This window comes from Aegilops tauschii, chromosome 3 (genome assembly GCF_002575655.3).
Source record: "Aegilops tauschii subsp. strangulata cultivar AL8/78 chromosome 3, Aet v6.0, whole genome shotgun sequence".
In the NCBI taxonomy this organism is placed as follows: domain Eukaryota; kingdom Viridiplantae; phylum Streptophyta; class Magnoliopsida; order Poales; family Poaceae; genus Aegilops; species Aegilops tauschii.
Window position 1 is genome coordinate 202112046 of NC_053037.3, and position 17761 is coordinate 202129806.

Below are 17761 nucleotides of genomic sequence, written 5' to 3' on the forward strand. Positions count from 1 at the left end.
ATGAAGAACTTGAAAGATGAGAAAACAAAAATTTATCCCTCAACTACGAGGGGAGGTAAGGAACTGCCATCTAGCTCTGCACTTGATGCACCTTCTGTTTTGAGTAAGCTTGTGACACCTAAACCTGCCTCTGCTATTCGTTCTGATATGTCGCATGTTATTGATGATGCCACTTCCGCTATGCATGATACTTATGATGAAACTACTTCTATGCTTGATACTACTGTGCCACTTAGTAAATTTCTTGATGAACAAATTGCTAGGGTTAGAGAGAAAGAAATTATTGAAAGTGATTATATAGATGAAAGTGATGATGAAGTCTCGCCTGTTATTCCTGAGGGTTATGTTTTTGAAAAAGAAGTTGCTTTAGCTATTTTAGCTTGCAAAGATAGATATGAGCTCAAGAGGTTATTAGCTAAATGGAGGAAGCAATCTCTTGATGCTAGAATGAAACCTGACCCTGCTTTTGCTACTTCACCTATCTGTGTTACTGATAAGGATTATGAATTCTCTGTTGATCCTGATATAATTACTTTGGTTGAATCTAATCCTATTCATGGCTATGAATCTGAAACTCTTGTGGACATCTTACTAAATTAAATGATATAGCCACCCTGTTCACTAATGATGAGAGATCTCGCTATCTTTATATCCTTAAAATATTTCCGTTCTCATTAAAGGGTGATGCTAAGATATGGTTTAATTCTCTTGATCCTGGTTGTGTGCGTAGTCCCCAGGATATGATTTATTACTTCTCTGCAAAATATTTCCCTGCTCATAAGAAACAAGCTGCTTTGTGGGAAATATACAATTTTGTGCAAATCGAAGAAGAGATTCTCCCACAAGCTTGGGGGAGGCTTCTCAAGTTACTTAATGCTTTGCCTGATCATCCTCTCAAGAAAATGAAATACTTGATATCTTCTATAATGGACTAACCGATGCTTCCAGAGATTACCTGGATAGTTGTGCTGGTTCTTTTTTTAGGGAAAGAACACCGGATGAAGCTGAAATTGTATTGAATAATATGTTGACAAATGAAAATAATTGGACAGTTCCTGAGCCAGCTCCTGAGCCTATTCCAGAACCAACTCTGAAGAAAAGAGGTGTTCTATTTCTCAGTCCCGAAGATATGCAAGAGGCAAAGAAATCTATGAAAGAAAACGGTATTAAAGCTGAAGATGTTAAGAATTTAGCTCCTATTGAAGAAATACATGGTCTTAATATACCGCCTGTTGAAGAAATATATGATCTTAATCCATTACCTATTGAAGAAACTCATGGTCTTGATAACCCGACACAGGTAGTAAAGGTAAATTCTCTCAATAGATTTGATGAAGGTGATATTCCTCACTATAAGTCTGCTAGACAATGCTTAGAAGAGTTTTATAATTTAATTGTCAAACAAGAAAACTTCAATGCTTATTTTGGTAGAAAATTGAAATATAATTCCGATATGCTTGAGCACTTGGGTGATTATATGTCTAGAGTTAAAGGTGGACTTAAACTCATTACTAAACATGCTTCTATGGTTACCACTCAAGTAGAACAAGTACTTAAAGCTCAAAAGGATTTGCTCAATGAAATGAATAGTAAGGAAAATGATTATGCTGTTAGAGTGGCTACTAGAACTGGTAAGATGACTCAGGAACCTTTGTATCCTGAAGGCCACCCTAAGAGAATTGAGCAAGATTCTCAGAGAAATAATATTGATGTACCTAGTCCTTCTAAAAAGAAGAAAAAGAAAAATGATAGGACTTTGCATGCTTCTAGTGATCCTATTGCGGAACCACCTGAGAATCCAAATGATATATCTATTTCTGATGCTGATACACAATCTGGTAGTAAACATGAACCTAGCGATAATGTTAATGATGATGTTCATGATGATGCTCAACCTAGCAATGACAATGATGTAGAAATTGAACCTGCTATTGATCTTGATAACCCACAATCAAAGAATCAACGTTATGATAAGAGAGACTTTGTTGCTAGGAAACATGGTAAAGAAAGGGAACCTAGGGTTCAGAAACCCATGCCTTTTCGTCCGAAACCATCCAAGAAAAAGGATGATGAGGATTTTGAGCGCTTTGCTGAAATGATTAGACCTATCTTTTTGCGTATGCGATTAACTGATATGCTCAAAATGAATCCTTATGCTAAGTATATGAAAGATATTGTTACTAATAAAAGAAAGATACCGAAAGCTGAGATTTCCACCATGCTTGCTAATTATACTTTGAAGTGTGGAATACCAAAGGAACTTGGAGAGCCAGGAGTACCTACTATACCATGCTCCATTAAAAGAAACTATGTTAAAACTGCTTTATGTGATCTTCGAGCCGGTGTTAGTTTTATGCCTCTCTCTTTATATCGTAGACTTGATTTGAATAAGTTGACACCTACTGAGATATCTTCCAAATGGCTGATAAATCAACTGCTATACCTATCGGTATTTGTGAGGATGTGCCTATTGTGGTTGCAAACGTTACTATTTTAACGGACTTTGTTATTTTTGATATTACCAAGGACGATAGCATGTCTGTTATTCTTGGAAGACCCTTTTTGAATACTGCAGGAGCTGTTATTGATTGCAACAAAGGCAATGTCACTTTTCATGTTAATGGTAATGAGCATATGGTACACTTTCCGAGGAAACAACCTCAAGTTCATAGTATCAACTCTATTGGAAAAATTCCATCGATTATATTGGATGTTTGGAATTTCCTCTTCCTACTGTCAAGAAGAAATATGATATTCTAATTATTGGGGATGTGCATATCCCCGTTGAGGTAACATAGTGTTATTCAAAATTTCTCCGGTTCCATGTTATTCGGAATGAGTTTGTTAACAAGACTTGATCAACCTTGTTAGTGGATTCCTTTTGATGAGCATGAGATGGATGAAACTAGAAGGCACAACCTTCTGTACCCTCTTTCTACTTTCTGTTATTTAGTTGAAATAAAGTAAAAATAGTATTTTTTCTGTTTGTTTTCTGATTTATCCGTGCAATATAAAAATACCCCGAAAATAAAAGTTCTCCAAATGCCCTGAAAATGGAATATGATTTTTCTGTAATATTTAAGAACACCTGGCACTGAGAACACAACAGGAGGGGCAAGCACCTGGCCACGAGGGTGGAGGGCGCGCCCTACCCCCCTGGGGGCGCCCCCTGCCTCGTGAGCCCATGGTAGCCCCCCTCCACTTATTCCTGCACCCACGCACTTCTTCTTCCTCCCAAAAAAATCACCATCCAACTCAAGCACGAGTTCTAGCTCATTTTGCTGCGATTTTCGATCTCCTTGCTCAAAGCACCTCTCACAAAACTGCTTGGGGGGATTGTTCCTTGGTATGTGACTCCTCCATTGGTCCAATTAGTTTTTGTTCTAGTGCTTTATTCATTGCAAATTTGTGCTGCCTAGGTGACCATGTTCTCGAGCTTGCATGTCAAATTTATATGGTTCCAAGTAGTTCTAATGCATGTTATAGGCTCTAGTCACTTGTAGGAGTAGTTGCTATCAATTTTGTTGAGTTTGGTTTACTTTTATTTGAAGTTACTAAAAAATTCAGAAGTTTTTCAGAGGAAGAAATATGCTTAGGAAAATGTTCCAAGGTGGTTCTTCAAGGAAGCAAGGACCCAGGCTTGCAATGCGTGATGCTGACGATGAGCCACCAAGGGACGCTCCAGTGCGGCCCTGTGAATGGCCTTCAGAAAACTTTATGGATCGAGTGGGAATCAAGGAAGAATTTAATGCATATTTGCGTATCGCTGATCTTGTGAGCTTCGAGGCAGAGAAGTGCAGCCAATACTACTATCTCACTAGTTCATTTTTGAGGAGGTTTGAATTTTCATCTTCACGTAACTCCCCAACTGTCCTGTTTGATCTTTATGAAAAATCTTATACTATGGACTTAGAGGATTTTACCACTGCTTGCAAACTTCCGCAATGGGGTAGTGCTAGTGAACCTCGCAAATCTGAATTTAGAAATTTTCTTGCTAGTATAACTGTGGGGGAATCTAGAGATATAGCACAAGCTACCATAGGGAGCATTCATTTTCCTGCTAGACATTATTTTGCTCTCTTCATAGGTAGGTGCATGAATGGTAAAGATGAAGCATGTCATATGTGTGTCCCTGACCTTAGTATTATTAGGAGTGTTGTGTTAGGAGACAAATCTTATAATTTGGGAGCCATTGTTGCACGTAGGTTGCATCATAATAGGTTTAATGGAGATTTCTTTGGAGGAATTTATGCAACCCGCTTAGCTGATTTTCTTGGTGTGGACGTTCGTGAGGATGATATTGAGTTGCCTCCTACTTATTTAGACTATAATGCTATGGTCCACCACCAGTTTGTCGAGAGGAACGAATCACCTCTCCGGTATCGCTTAATCTTTGACAGATGCCGTGCTGTCCGTATTACTCTCCCTGCTCCTGCCTTCTTTGATTATCAGGCAAAAGGAAGATATGTTATTACCAGAGAGGAGGCAGATGAGTACGAGAGGATGGCGGAGGCAGCTCGCCGCCATGCTGCAGCCCAAGAGGCAATAACTGCTGCATCGCAGTACGACCCCAGCTACAACTATGGATATCCGCCAGGCCATCCGTGGCAATAAACCAACTTAGGCCAAAAGCCTAAGCTTGGGGGAGTACGTATTTCCCACCGACATTACATTTATGTTCACACACACTCATTGCTAGATGTCGGTGCTCATACTTTTTCATTGTAATATCCATGCTAGTTTATTTTCTTTTTCTTGCTTTCTTCTTGTGTGTTTGTTAAACCTTAAGAAAAACCAAAAAAAATTAGTGTAGCTTTTATCTAGTTTAATTTTCTTGCTGTAGTAGTAATAATTAAAAAGAAAATCCAAAAAGATTTCCCGTTCTTCTTTTGCTTGTTGGGAGCTTTCCCGTGTAAATAGTTTTATTTCTTTTCTTTTCTTTGGGGGTCGATAGGAGAAGACCATGATAAAATTGTTAAAGTGGCTCTTATATGCATTATTGTTGATTTAACCAAGAGCCCATATTGCCTTGTCTTCTCCTGTTTATTGAATGCTCGCAGAATCCAGCTTAGTCCAATGTACATGCACTCTTATTATTATTCACATCGTTCGGTCGTGCAAGTGAAAGGCAATTATGATGATATATGATGGACTGACTGAGATGAGAGAAGCTGGTATGAACTCGACCTCTCTTGTTTTTTGTAAATATGATTAGTTCATTGTTCCTAATTCAGCCTATTATGAATAAACATGTTTGCAATGACAATTAGAGATCATAGTTGCTCGTGCCATGCTTGATTAGCTATGAGTTATAATGGTTTACCTTGCGTGCCAACATGCAATTAAAATGGTTGTGATGTGGTATAGTGGGGTGGTATCCTCCTTTGAATGATTTAAGTGACTCGACTTGGCACAGTTTCGCGCATGTAGTTGAAACAAAATCAACATAGCCTTCACGATATTTATGTTCATGGTGGATTATATCCTACTCATGCTTGTACTCAATGTTTATTAATTTTAATGCATGTTCATGACTGTTGTCGCTCTCTAGTTGGTCGCTTCCCAGTCTTTTGCTAGCCTTCACTTGTACTACGCGGGAATACTGCTTGTGCATCCAATCCCTTAAACCCCAAAGTTATTCCATATGAGTCCACTATACCTTCCTATATGCGGTATCTACCTCCTGTTCCAAGTAAATTTGTATGTGCCAAACCCTAAACCTTCAAATAAACATTCTGTTTTGTATGCTCGAATAGCTCATGTATCAACTAGGGCTGCCCTTATCTTGCATGCTAGGCAGGTTATTCTCAAGAGGAGTGGACTCCGCTCCTCATTCACGAGAAAATGGCTGGTCACCGGGATGCCCAGTCCCATGCTTTATGCAAACTAAATCAAAATAATTGCAAACAAAACTCCCCCTGGGACTGTTGCTTGTTGGAGGCACTCGTTGTTTCGAGCAAGCCATGGATTGATGCTTGTTGGTGGAGGGGGAGTATAAACTTTACCATTCTGTTTGGGAACCGCCTATAATGTGTGTAGCATGGAAGATATCGCCATCTCTTGGTTGTTATGTTGACAATGAAAGTATGCCGCTCAAAATATTATTTATCTCTATTTCAAAACCGAGCTTTGGCACCTCTACAAATCCCTGCTTCCCTCTGCGAAGGGCCTATCTATTTAGTTTTATATTGAGTCATCACCCTCTTATTAAAGAGCACTAGCTGGAGAGTGCAGCTGTCATTTGCATCCATTACTATTAATTTATATTGGGTATGACTATGATTGGATCTCTTTTACCATGAATTACAATGTCTAGTCCGTCCTTGATCTTTAAAGGTGCTCTGCATTTATGTTTTGTGGTCTCAAAAAGGGCTAGCGAGATACCATCTTGTTATCATATTATGATTGTTTTTAGAAAGTGTTGTCATCCGAGATTTATTATTATGGCTCGCTAGTTGATTATGCTATTGATATGAGTAAACATGAGACCTAAGAGTTATTGTGAATGTGGTTAGTCATAATATTTGCTGAAAACTTGAATGCTGTCTTTACATATTTACAACAACAAGAGCAAACAGAGTTTGTAAAAGTTTTTCTTTATCACTTTCAGTTTGTCAAATGAATTGCTTGAGGACAAGCAAAGGTTTAAGCTTGGGGGAGTCCATACGTCTCCGTCATATCTACTTTTCCAAACACTTTTGCCCTTGTTTTGGACTCTAACTTGCATGATTTGACTGGAACTAACCCGGACTGACGTTGTTTTCAGCAGACTTTCCATGGTGTTATTTATGTGTAGAAACAAAATTTCTTGGAATGACCTGAAACTCCACGGAACATCTATTTGGAAAATAAGAAAAATACTGGAAGAAAAATCCACGTCAGGGTCCCACACCCTGCCCACGAGGGTGGGGGCGCTCCTGCCCCCCTAGGGCGCGCCCCCTACCTCGTGGGCCCCCTGATGCTCCACCAACCTCAACTCCAACTCCATATATTCACTTTCGGGGAGAAAAAATCAGAGAGAAGGATTCATCGCGTTTTACGATACGGAGCTGCTGCCAAGCCCAAAAACCTCTCGGGAGGGCTGATCTGGAGTCCGTTAGGGGCTCCGGAGAGGGGCATTCGTCGCCGTCGTCATCATCAACCATCCTCCATCACCAATTTCATGATGCTCACCCCCGTGCGTGAGTAATTCCATCGTAGGCTTGCTGGACGGTGATGGGTTGGATGAGATCTATCATGTAATCGAGTTAGTTTTGTTAGGGTTTGATCCCTAGTATCCACTATGTTCTAAGATTGATGTTGCTATGACTTTGCTATGCTTAATGCTTGTCACTAGGGACCGAGTGCCATGAATTCAGATATGAACCTATTATGTTTTCATGAATATATGTGAGTTCTTGATCCTATCTTGCAAGTCTATAGTCACCTACTATGTGTTATGATCCGGCAGCCCCGAAGTGACAATAATCGGGACCACTCACGGTGATGACCGTAGTTTGAGGCATTCATGTATTCACTATGTGTTAATGCTTTGGTCCGGTACTCTATTAAATGGAGGACTTAATATCCCTTAGTTTCCATTAGGACCCCGCTGCCACGGGAGGGTAGGACAAAAGATGTCATGCAAGTTCTTTTCCATAAGCACGTATGACTATATTCGGAATACATGCCTACATTACATTGATGAATTGGAGCTAGTTCTGTGTCACCCTATGTTATGACTGTTACATGATGAACCGCATCCGGCATAATTCTCCATCAGCGATCCAATGCCAACAACATTTTCACATATTGTTCTTCGCTTATTTACTTTACCGTTGCTACTGTTACAATCACTACAAAACACCAAAAATATAACTTTTGCTACCGTTACTTTTGTTACCGTTACCACTACTATCATACTACTTTGCTACTAAATACTTTGCTGCAGACATTAAGTTATTCAGGTGTGGTTGAATTGACAACTCAACTGCTAATACTTGAGAATATTCTTTGGCTCCCCTTGTGTTGAATCAATAAATTTGGGTTGAATACTCTGCCCTCAAAAACTGTTGCGATCCCCTATATGTGTGGGTTATCAGGCGCATCCATCCATAGTTTTTCCCCAATTTTCGGGCGAGAACCCGAACTTGTGGAAAACTTTATGCGAACAGTACTTCTCCATGTTCGGGATCACACCTGCCTTCTGGGTACCCATGGCAACACTCAATTTCACTGGGTTAGCAGCCGTGTGGTTGCAATCGATCCAAAAACGTCTAGGCGAGTTCGACTGGGATTCCTTCACTACCCTCTTGAGCACTCGTTTTGGCTATGACCGCCATCAAATGCTCATACGTCAGTTCTGCACCATTCGCCAAACCACATATGTAGCTGATTATATTGAGAAATTCAAGTTGATCACCAATCATCTGAATTCTTATTCTGATTCGATGCATCCTTAGTATTTTATCACTCGTTTTGTTGAGGGAATGAGGCACGACATCCGAACGGTTGTTATGGTGCAGCGACCACCCGACCTGGACACGGCATGCGCTCTAGCTATGCTTCAGAGGGAGGTGGCTGACTGCGCGTTTGGTACGCTGCCAAGACCACCAGAAGCAGCACTACAGCCAGGGGTGCCACCTCCGCTGCCGCCACCACCAGCACCGGTGCGTCACACCGCACCCACAGTCGCCACCAACCGCCGCGGCATGGACGCTGCATGAGCCGAGGCGTCCAAGCTCAAGACGCTCCGCGACTACAGACGAGCCCGAGGCCTCTGTTTCAAGTGCGGCGAGAAGTGGGGGCACGATCATGTGTGCCCTACCTCGGTACAACTACACGTCGTCGAAGAATTGCTCGACCTGTTCGGTATCGACAACTTCATCGACACTCAGATTCCAGCGGCGAGCAGCACCGACGACACTGTTATGGCCATCTCCATATCGGCCTTGACAGGAGGAGTCTCAGCAAATGCATTCCAATTGCGCACGTGGATTCAACGCCATGATGTGCTCCTGCTGGTGGACTCAGTCAGTTGAAACTCCTTCATCGACTCCAAATTTTCCGAGTCCCTCCATGGGGTCTGAGTCGCCGATGGCGGCGAACTGGTGTGTACATCATTTGTACCCAGTTGCGCCTGGTACTCTCAAGGCCAGTAATTCTTCACCGATATGAAGCTGCTCACGCTGGGTACTTACGATGCCATCCTGGGAATGGACTGGCTCGAAGAGCACAATCCCATGACGGTGGACTGGCGCGCGCGGTTCATCGAAATCCCCACCCCGGCAGGACCTCTTCGCCTTGTCGGGCATGATGCTGCATCAACAACGTCCGCGACCATCAACAATATCCAACTGCAAGGCCTATGCAGCAAAGGGGCCATATCGCACATCGTCCACCTCTGCGTTGTCGCGCCAGCAATAGAGCCATCTGCACCAACCCCGACCTGTTCAGCAAGTTCTCGATGACTTCCCCGACGTCTTCGCCGAGCCCACAGGCCTGCCACCTCGGCGCGCCAGTGATCACAGGATTCCTCTCATACCCGGTGCACATCCTGTGAACATACGGCCGTACCGTCACAAACCAGAGCTCAAGTCCGAAATTGAAACACAAGTGGAAGAGCTGCTGCATTCTGGAGTCATTCAGAGAAGCACCAGTCCGTTCTTGTCGCCAGTCATCCTCGTCAAGAAGAAGGACGGGACATGGCACTTGAGCGTCGATTACAGGCATCTTAGTGCCCTCACCGTGATCGCCAAGTACCCTGTTCCCATTATCGAAGAGCTCCTCGACGAACTCCATGGTGGAGCCTGGTTTTCTAAGCTGGATCTCCGCGCAGGCTATCACCAGATTCGGTTGGCTCCTGGAGAGGAGTACAAGACCGCCTTTCAAACCCACCAAGGCCATTTTGAATTCAAAGTAGTTTCATTCAGACTCGCAGGAAGCCCAGCTACTTTCATTGGAGCCATAACAACAACGCTCAAGCTGCTCACCTGTGTTTGTGTGCTGTAATTTTTCGACGAATTCAAAGTAGTTTCATTCTTCAGCAAATCAGTCCAAGAGCATGTCGAGCACCTGCGCCAAGTACTCACACTCCTTTGCAAAGATAGCTGGAAAGTTAAACTCAGCAAGTGCGCTTTTGGGCAACAATAGATATCGCACCTTGGCCACACCATCAGTGTGCATGGCGTCTCCACGGATCCGTCCAAGATCACCTCAGTGATGAATTGGACGACACCTCAGTAGCCCAACTGTACCTCCATCAGGTATACAAAATTCATGGCCTGCCCGGTTCGATTGTTTTAGATAGAGATCCGGTCTTCACAAGCCACTTCTGGCAAGAGTTGTTTCGGGGTGCAGGGACAGAACTCAGACTAAGCACATCAAATCACCCGCAAACTGATGGCCAAATGGAGCGTGTTAATCAGTGTGTTGAAACTTTCCTTTGCTACTTTACTCAAGCTTGCCCCCAAAGATGGAGCTTCTGGATTCCGCTTGCCCAGTTCTGGTACAACAATGCTCACCACTCAGCTATTGGCATGACCCCGTTCAAGGCCATGTTCGGCTACGAACTGCGCCACTGGGGCATCACTTCTGACAACACCTGCTCAGTGCCCGCGCTCCAGTCATGGCTCGACGAACGAGCACTGTCCAGGACTTCATACAACAACACCTTAACAGGGCACCGCAGCTGATGAAAGAACAAGCAGATCAAAAGCGCTCCTTCAGGGTCTTTAAGGTAGGTGACCAAGTATTCCTGAAGCTCCAACCATATATCCAATCATCAGTGGCCCCGAGGGAAAATCACAAGCTATCATACAAGTTCTATGGGCCATTCCCTATCATCGCCAAGATCAACGACATGGCATATAAGTTGCAGCTCCCACCACATGCCACGGTTCACCCGGTGTTCCACGTCTCCCTCCTACGCCGAGCACTTGCCCCTGGTATGTCCGTCGAATCACAACTACCGCACTTTTCTAACGATCTTGCTGTGCCAGTGGCAATCCTCCAGACCCAATGGCGCAAACAGAAAGACGGAGTCCGCGAGCAAGTAAAGATTAAGTGGTCCAATTCGGCAACTTTGGACACCACCAGGAAGACACGGAGAGCTTGAAGGCCAGGTTCCCGCATGCAGAGGCTTGGGGGCAAGCCTCATCCCAAGGAGAGGGGGATGTCAATGCCCCTGACAAGCAGGACCCACAGGGCAGCCACCACTCCAGCCAACGCGCTGCCCAGCGGCCCACTCGAGTCAAGCGGCCCAGCTCGCGCACCAGCGGGCCAGAATGGACGCACTGAAGCCCACCCCATCGCTACAAGTAACGAACGTCCAGGAGAGGACCGGCATCCAGAGGATCAAGGATGAACCGGTGGTTACCACTTTCCCCTTTCCCGAACCCTAGCTACTTTGTTCTTCCATTTGAGAGCTACGCTCCTGTAATCGATTTGTATCCGCTACTACTTCAGAGAGCCATATAGATTGATCCACTACTCTGCCCCTATCATGGATATGATCAAATATTGCGCGTAACAAGTGGCCTGCCTATAGTGCCTTCGATACATGTCACATTGTATTCAGGTCTTATGCAGGTGGTGCAAAATCCATGGTTGCAAAGAAGTTGGTTGTAAGTGGGTCAGAGAAAGGTGGCTCTGGGTATGTCTGGGATTCATCGCTATTTGTTTTCCATTTTTGTAGCACAAGAAAAGGATTTATTGGTTGTCAGGGGCTTCTTTGTGTGGATGACTTGAGTTAGATGATTTTTCTGTGCTTTCGAGAGTGTCATATGCGCTCAAGGAAAAGTTTGTGCATTCTCCACAATTTGTTGTGATTCCTGAAATAGAAATACTTAATGTGACCGATAGGCTTATATTTACTTATTGGGGCCCATAGGCTTATTCGATCTAGCCCGTTTCTGTTAATGCTATTTTCACAACTGCGTGGCCTGGCTAGATGGATGGAACAACTAACAACAAAGAATTAAATCTCAAAAAGAAACTAACAACAAAGAATTGGATACAGAAAAACTGGAACCCACCTGCGCAAATAAACCTGGCAAAAGCAAACCAACAGTGATAGTAAAAAAGGGGCTATGATAGAAAATTCGCGCAGCAAAGCATGCGTATCCCTCTAGTTTTACCTCAACTAGCTAATTGCCCATGCGATCGCAATGCCATCATACATATTTTAGTGGTTCAAATACCAATTATGTCTCACATATATCTTTCTCCACCACATCCTAATGTAGGAAGGGATTTGATTTGATTTGATGGCATGTGTCAGACATATTACTCATGTAAAAGGATGTTGGTGTATCCACCTCGTGGGAGCCTCGCGGGCAACAATGTCCTTTGCATCGTCCGTTTCGCGATGGTGTGCCGCGGGGTCTCCCTGGGGCTCTCTTCGTTCGATCTGCCCGGACATCACACACTCGGGCGTTACGCCCCGGGAGTTGCTACTCCCGTAGGAGTTATTGGATTTCCCTGAAGAGGAAGGGTGATGTAACACATCATTAGAATGTATTTCCCTCAGTTAAGAACCAAAGTTTATCGAACTAGTTGGAGGCAACCCATGTACAACGCTAGCAACACACGCACATAAACAAATACTATTGGGCAATTGAAAGAATTACGCATAGTTATGAAGATCATCGAAGGCATAATCATTATATTGGCATACGTCTGTGACAAGTAGACTGTTTAACTTACTGTCGTCTGATGTCTACTACGCAACTTGTTCTTGTAGACTCGTGTTGGGCCTCCAAGCGCAGAGTTTTGTAGGACAGTAGCAATTTTCCCTCAAGTGGATGACCTAAGGTTAATAAATCCGTGGGAGGTGTAGGATGAAGATGGTCTCTCTCAAACAACCCTGCAACCAAATAACAAAAAGTCTCTTGTGTCCCCAACAGACCAAATACAATGGTAATTTGTATAGGTGCACTAGTTTGGCGAAGAGATGGCGATAAAAGCATAGTAATGATAGTAGATATTGATTTTTGTAATAGGAACAATAAAAAAACAGCAAGGTAGCAATTGATAAAACAAAGCACAAACGGTATTGCAATGCTTGAAAATGAGGCCTAGGGTCCGTACTTTCGCTAGTGCAATCTCTCAACAATGCTAATATAACTGGATCATATAACCATCCCTCAAAGTGCAATGAAGAATCACTCAAACGTTCCTATCTAGCGGAGAACATAAGAAGAAATCTTTTGTAGGGTAAGAAACCACCTCGAAGCTATTCTTTCCGATCGATCTATCCAAGAGTTCATACTAAAATAATACCAAATAATTTCGGATTCATAATACTCAATCCAACACAAAGAACCTCAAAGAGTGCCCCAAGATTTCTACTGGAGAAACAAAGAAAAGAACGTGCATCAACCCCTATGAGTAGATTACCCCAATGTCACCTCAGGAATCCGCGAGTTGAGTGCCAGAACATATATCAAGTGAATCAAAATAATACCCCATTGTTACCACGGGTATTCATATGCAAGACATATATCAAGTGCTCTCAAATCCATAAAAGTATTCAATCCGGTAAAACGAAATCTCAAAGGGAAAACTCAATTCATCACAACAAGATAGAGAGGGGAAAACGCCATATGACGCAACTATATTAACAAAGCCCCCGATACATCAAGATCGTGCTATCAAGAACATGAGAGAGAGAGATTAAACACATAGCTACTGGTACAAACCCTCAGCCCCGAGGGTGGACTACTCCCTCCTCATCATGGTGGCCGTCGGGATGATGGAGATGGCCACCGGTGATGATTCCCCCTTCGGCAGGGTGCCGGAATGGGGTCTAGATTGGTTTCTCGTGGGTACAGAGGCTTGCGGTGGGGGAACTTCTGATCTAGGGTCTCCGCGAGGGTTTTTGGAATATTTGACGATTTATAGGGCGATGAGGGGGTACGGGAGGCCACCGAGGTGGGCACAACCCACCGGGGCGCGCCTGGCGGCCCAGGCGCGCCCAGGTGGGTTGTACCCCCCCTCGGGGCACCCCCAGGTGCTGCTCTGGCCCATTGGATGTCTACTGGTCCATAAAAAATCCACAAAAAGTTTCACGGTGTTTGTACTCCGTTTAATATTGATTTCCTGCGATGTAAAAGACAAGCAAAAAACACCAACTGGCACTGGGCATTGGGTCAATAGGTTAGTCCAAAAAAATGATATAAAGTTGCTATAAAATGATTTTAAAACATCCAAGAATGATAATATAACAACATGAATACTTCATAAATTATAGATACGTTGGAGACGTATCAGCATCCCCAAGCTTAATTCCTACTCATCCTCGAGTAGGTAAATGATAAAAGAAATAATTTATGAAGTGTGAATCCTAGCAAACTGCATAAGTTTGATCAATGATAATTTCAATCACTTTCACTAGCATCATAACAGCAATTCTTTCTCATAAAACTCATCATGACAAAGTAGCAACCAATTCACATGTTAAGGTTCAAACAATGAATTCTCTTGAAACTCAACGACCTATATTCTTAGTCACCAAACAATTGCAATTCAACTTATTCAACAGAGTCTAAGTAAGAGCTCCACATACTCAACCATCATATAGTCTTCTATGATTGCTAATACTCACCGCATACACATGAGCAAAATGTTTCAACCGGACACATAGAAAGATAGGGGCTTATAATTTCGCCTCCCAACGTATTCACCTCAAGGGTGATGTCAACAATAATAACTGATGCTACCCATATCCAACTGGATATATGTGCCTAGATCTTTCCTCGCCACATGATGCTTGCCAAAAGAGAAAAATAAAAAGGAATAGAGAGAAAAACTTTGACTCTTGCATAAAAGTAAATACATAAAAGTAAAAGGTAGGCTCTTCGTAGAGGGAAGTAGAGGTTGCCATGCACTTTTTGTTTGTACGCTCAATCCCTTAGTGCAAAAGAACATCATGTTATATTGCCCCTTATGATGGCAACCTTTATTATGCGGTCTGCCGCTTTTATTCTTTGCCATCACAAGTTCGTACAACGCTCAATTTTCTCTTACACTAAATGATCTAACACTTCTAGAAACAGTTTTTATTGCCTTATTGCACCGATGACAACTTACTTGAATGATCTTACTCAATCCTTAGGTAGGTATGGCGGACTCTTGAAAATAAGATTTGGGTTTAAGGGTTTTTTTGTTGCACAAGTACTATCTCTACTTGGTGCAGAATTTTTGGCTACCAAATATGGGGGGCATGCACCACATGTTGAAGGATCGATGACAATATAACTTCTATGTGAATATGAACAAACATAAATCATTACCTTGTCTTTCTTGTCCAACGTCAACAATTTTGGCATATAATATTTTGATGTGGGCTCACAATCACAAAAAAATTCCAACATAGTGTATTTGCATGTGAAAGTTCTCTTCCTTCTACTAATCATTCATGAATTGCTTGTATGACCAATATTGTGATTGTCAAGCTTCAAAAGATTTCACTTTCTAAACCCAATGTGAAGCTACCACTAGGCATGATATGAACATACAATTTCAGCTTCATTATATTCAATTTATTCAACAATTTACTCATAGGATATAAGTGAAGCACAAGAGTAAATGAGAAGCTACTCCAAAAAGATGTAAGTGAAGATTAATCAAGTAGTTAAGTAAATAGATAGCTATGCGAGGACTCTCTCTTATTTAAAACTTTCAGATCTAAGTATTTTTATTAAAACAGCAAGCAAAATGAAAATAAAATGACATTTCAAGGACATCAAAACTCATGTGAAGAAGCGAAAACTTAGGCTCAACCGTTACTAACCGATAATTGTTGCTGAAGAAAGGTGGGATGCCTACCGGGGCATCCGCAAGCTTGGATGCTTGAGACTTCTTTAAATATTTTCTTGGAATGCCTTGGGTATCCCCAAGCTTGAGATTTTCTGTCTCCTTAATTCCTTTTATATCACGGTTTCCCTAATTCTTAAAAACTTCATCCACACAAAACTCAACAAGAACGCGTGAGATAAGTTATTATAAACCAATGCAAAAACTTTATCATTATCTACTATAGCAAATCACTCAAATTATTATTCAACATTGCATACTAAATGCCTCTGCATATTTAATACTCCTATCCTCAAATAGAGTCACTAAACAAGCAAACATATGCAAACATAACAGCAATCTGCCAAAACAGTGCAGTCTGTAAAGAATGCAAGAGTATAAATACTTCTTTATCTCCAAAAATTATGAAAATTTACCATACTGTAGAAAATTTATCAGAGCTTACTGTGAAAAAAGTTTCAACATTTTATCACATTCTGACTTTTCTCGGGAATTTTTGCAACATTGGTAAACTTTCTGTTTTGAAACAGCAACTCATATACTTGCAAGATAAGCATGGTGAAGGCTACCCTTGACATTTTTATTTAAATGAAAGATACAATACGTTATTCTAACTAACAGCAAGAAAATCCTAACAAAATAAAATGACGCTCCAAGTAAAACTCATACCATTTGATGAATGAAAACATAGCTCCAAGTGAGGTTACCAATAATGTTGAAGACGAAAGAGGGGATGCCTTCCGGGGCATCCCCAAGCTTAGTTGCTTGGATCTTCCTTGAATATTACCTTAGGGTGCCTTGTTCATCCCCAAGCTTAGGGTCTTGTCACTCCTTATTCTCCTCATATCGATATCTCACCCAAAACTTGAAAACTGCAATCACCCAAAACTTAACAAAACTTCGTGAGATAGGTTAGTATGATAAAGAGCAAACCGCGCACTTTTGGTACAGCCAAAGACAAGATTCGAAATTGTTCTCACACAATTCCTACTGTAACATATCATTTCCACAATTTATATTGAGCAATATAATCCATAGCAACTAGAAAGCAAGAAAACTATGCGAAAACTGATCTGTAGTAATCAGTACTCCTACCATACTTCCGCTATTCCAAAAATTCTGAAAAATTAGGACAACGTATGGAATTTGTATATCTATCACCTGTGAAAAATTCAGATCAACAGCACATTCTAGTGAATTTTCAAAATTCCTGGACTGAGCGCAAAAGGTTCTGTTTTTGGACAGAATCAAGTCAACTATTATCCACACTATCCCAAAGGCTTTACTTGGCACTTTATTGAAACAAAAGCAATAAAACATGATCACTACAGTAGCATAATCATGTGAAAACACAAATACAGTAGGTAAAAGTGTTGGGTTGTCTCCCAAACAAGGTCTTTTCTTTAATGCCTTTAGCTAGGCATGATGAGTTCAATGATGCTCGCATAAAAGATACGGACTGAAACATAACAAGAGCATCATGAATCATAAGTTCCTTTCTCATAATAATTTTCAGTAGAATCATGAATAGATTCATCAATATAACCATTACATAAAGCATTCTTTTCATGATCCACAAGCATAGAAATTTTATACTCCCCATATAAGCAATTTTATTGCCGTTCACAATAGTGGGAGTATCATATGAAACTCGAATGCTAAATAATGTTTCCACATTCAAAGAGTAATGTTTAGAAAAAGGATATTCAAAATTATGACCGTAATTATCACTACTTTTTATAACATAAGTATCATCACAATAATCATCATAAGTAGCAACTTTGTTCTCATCATAGATAGCAGGCATGCAATCATCATAGCAAATTTGATCGTTCAAAGTAGGGGGGCTAAAAAGATCATCTTCATTAAACATAGCATCCCCATGCTTGGGACAAACATTAATTGCAGAAAATAAATTCTCAAACATGTCATTCTCATCAAACATAGCATCCCCAAGCTTGTGGCT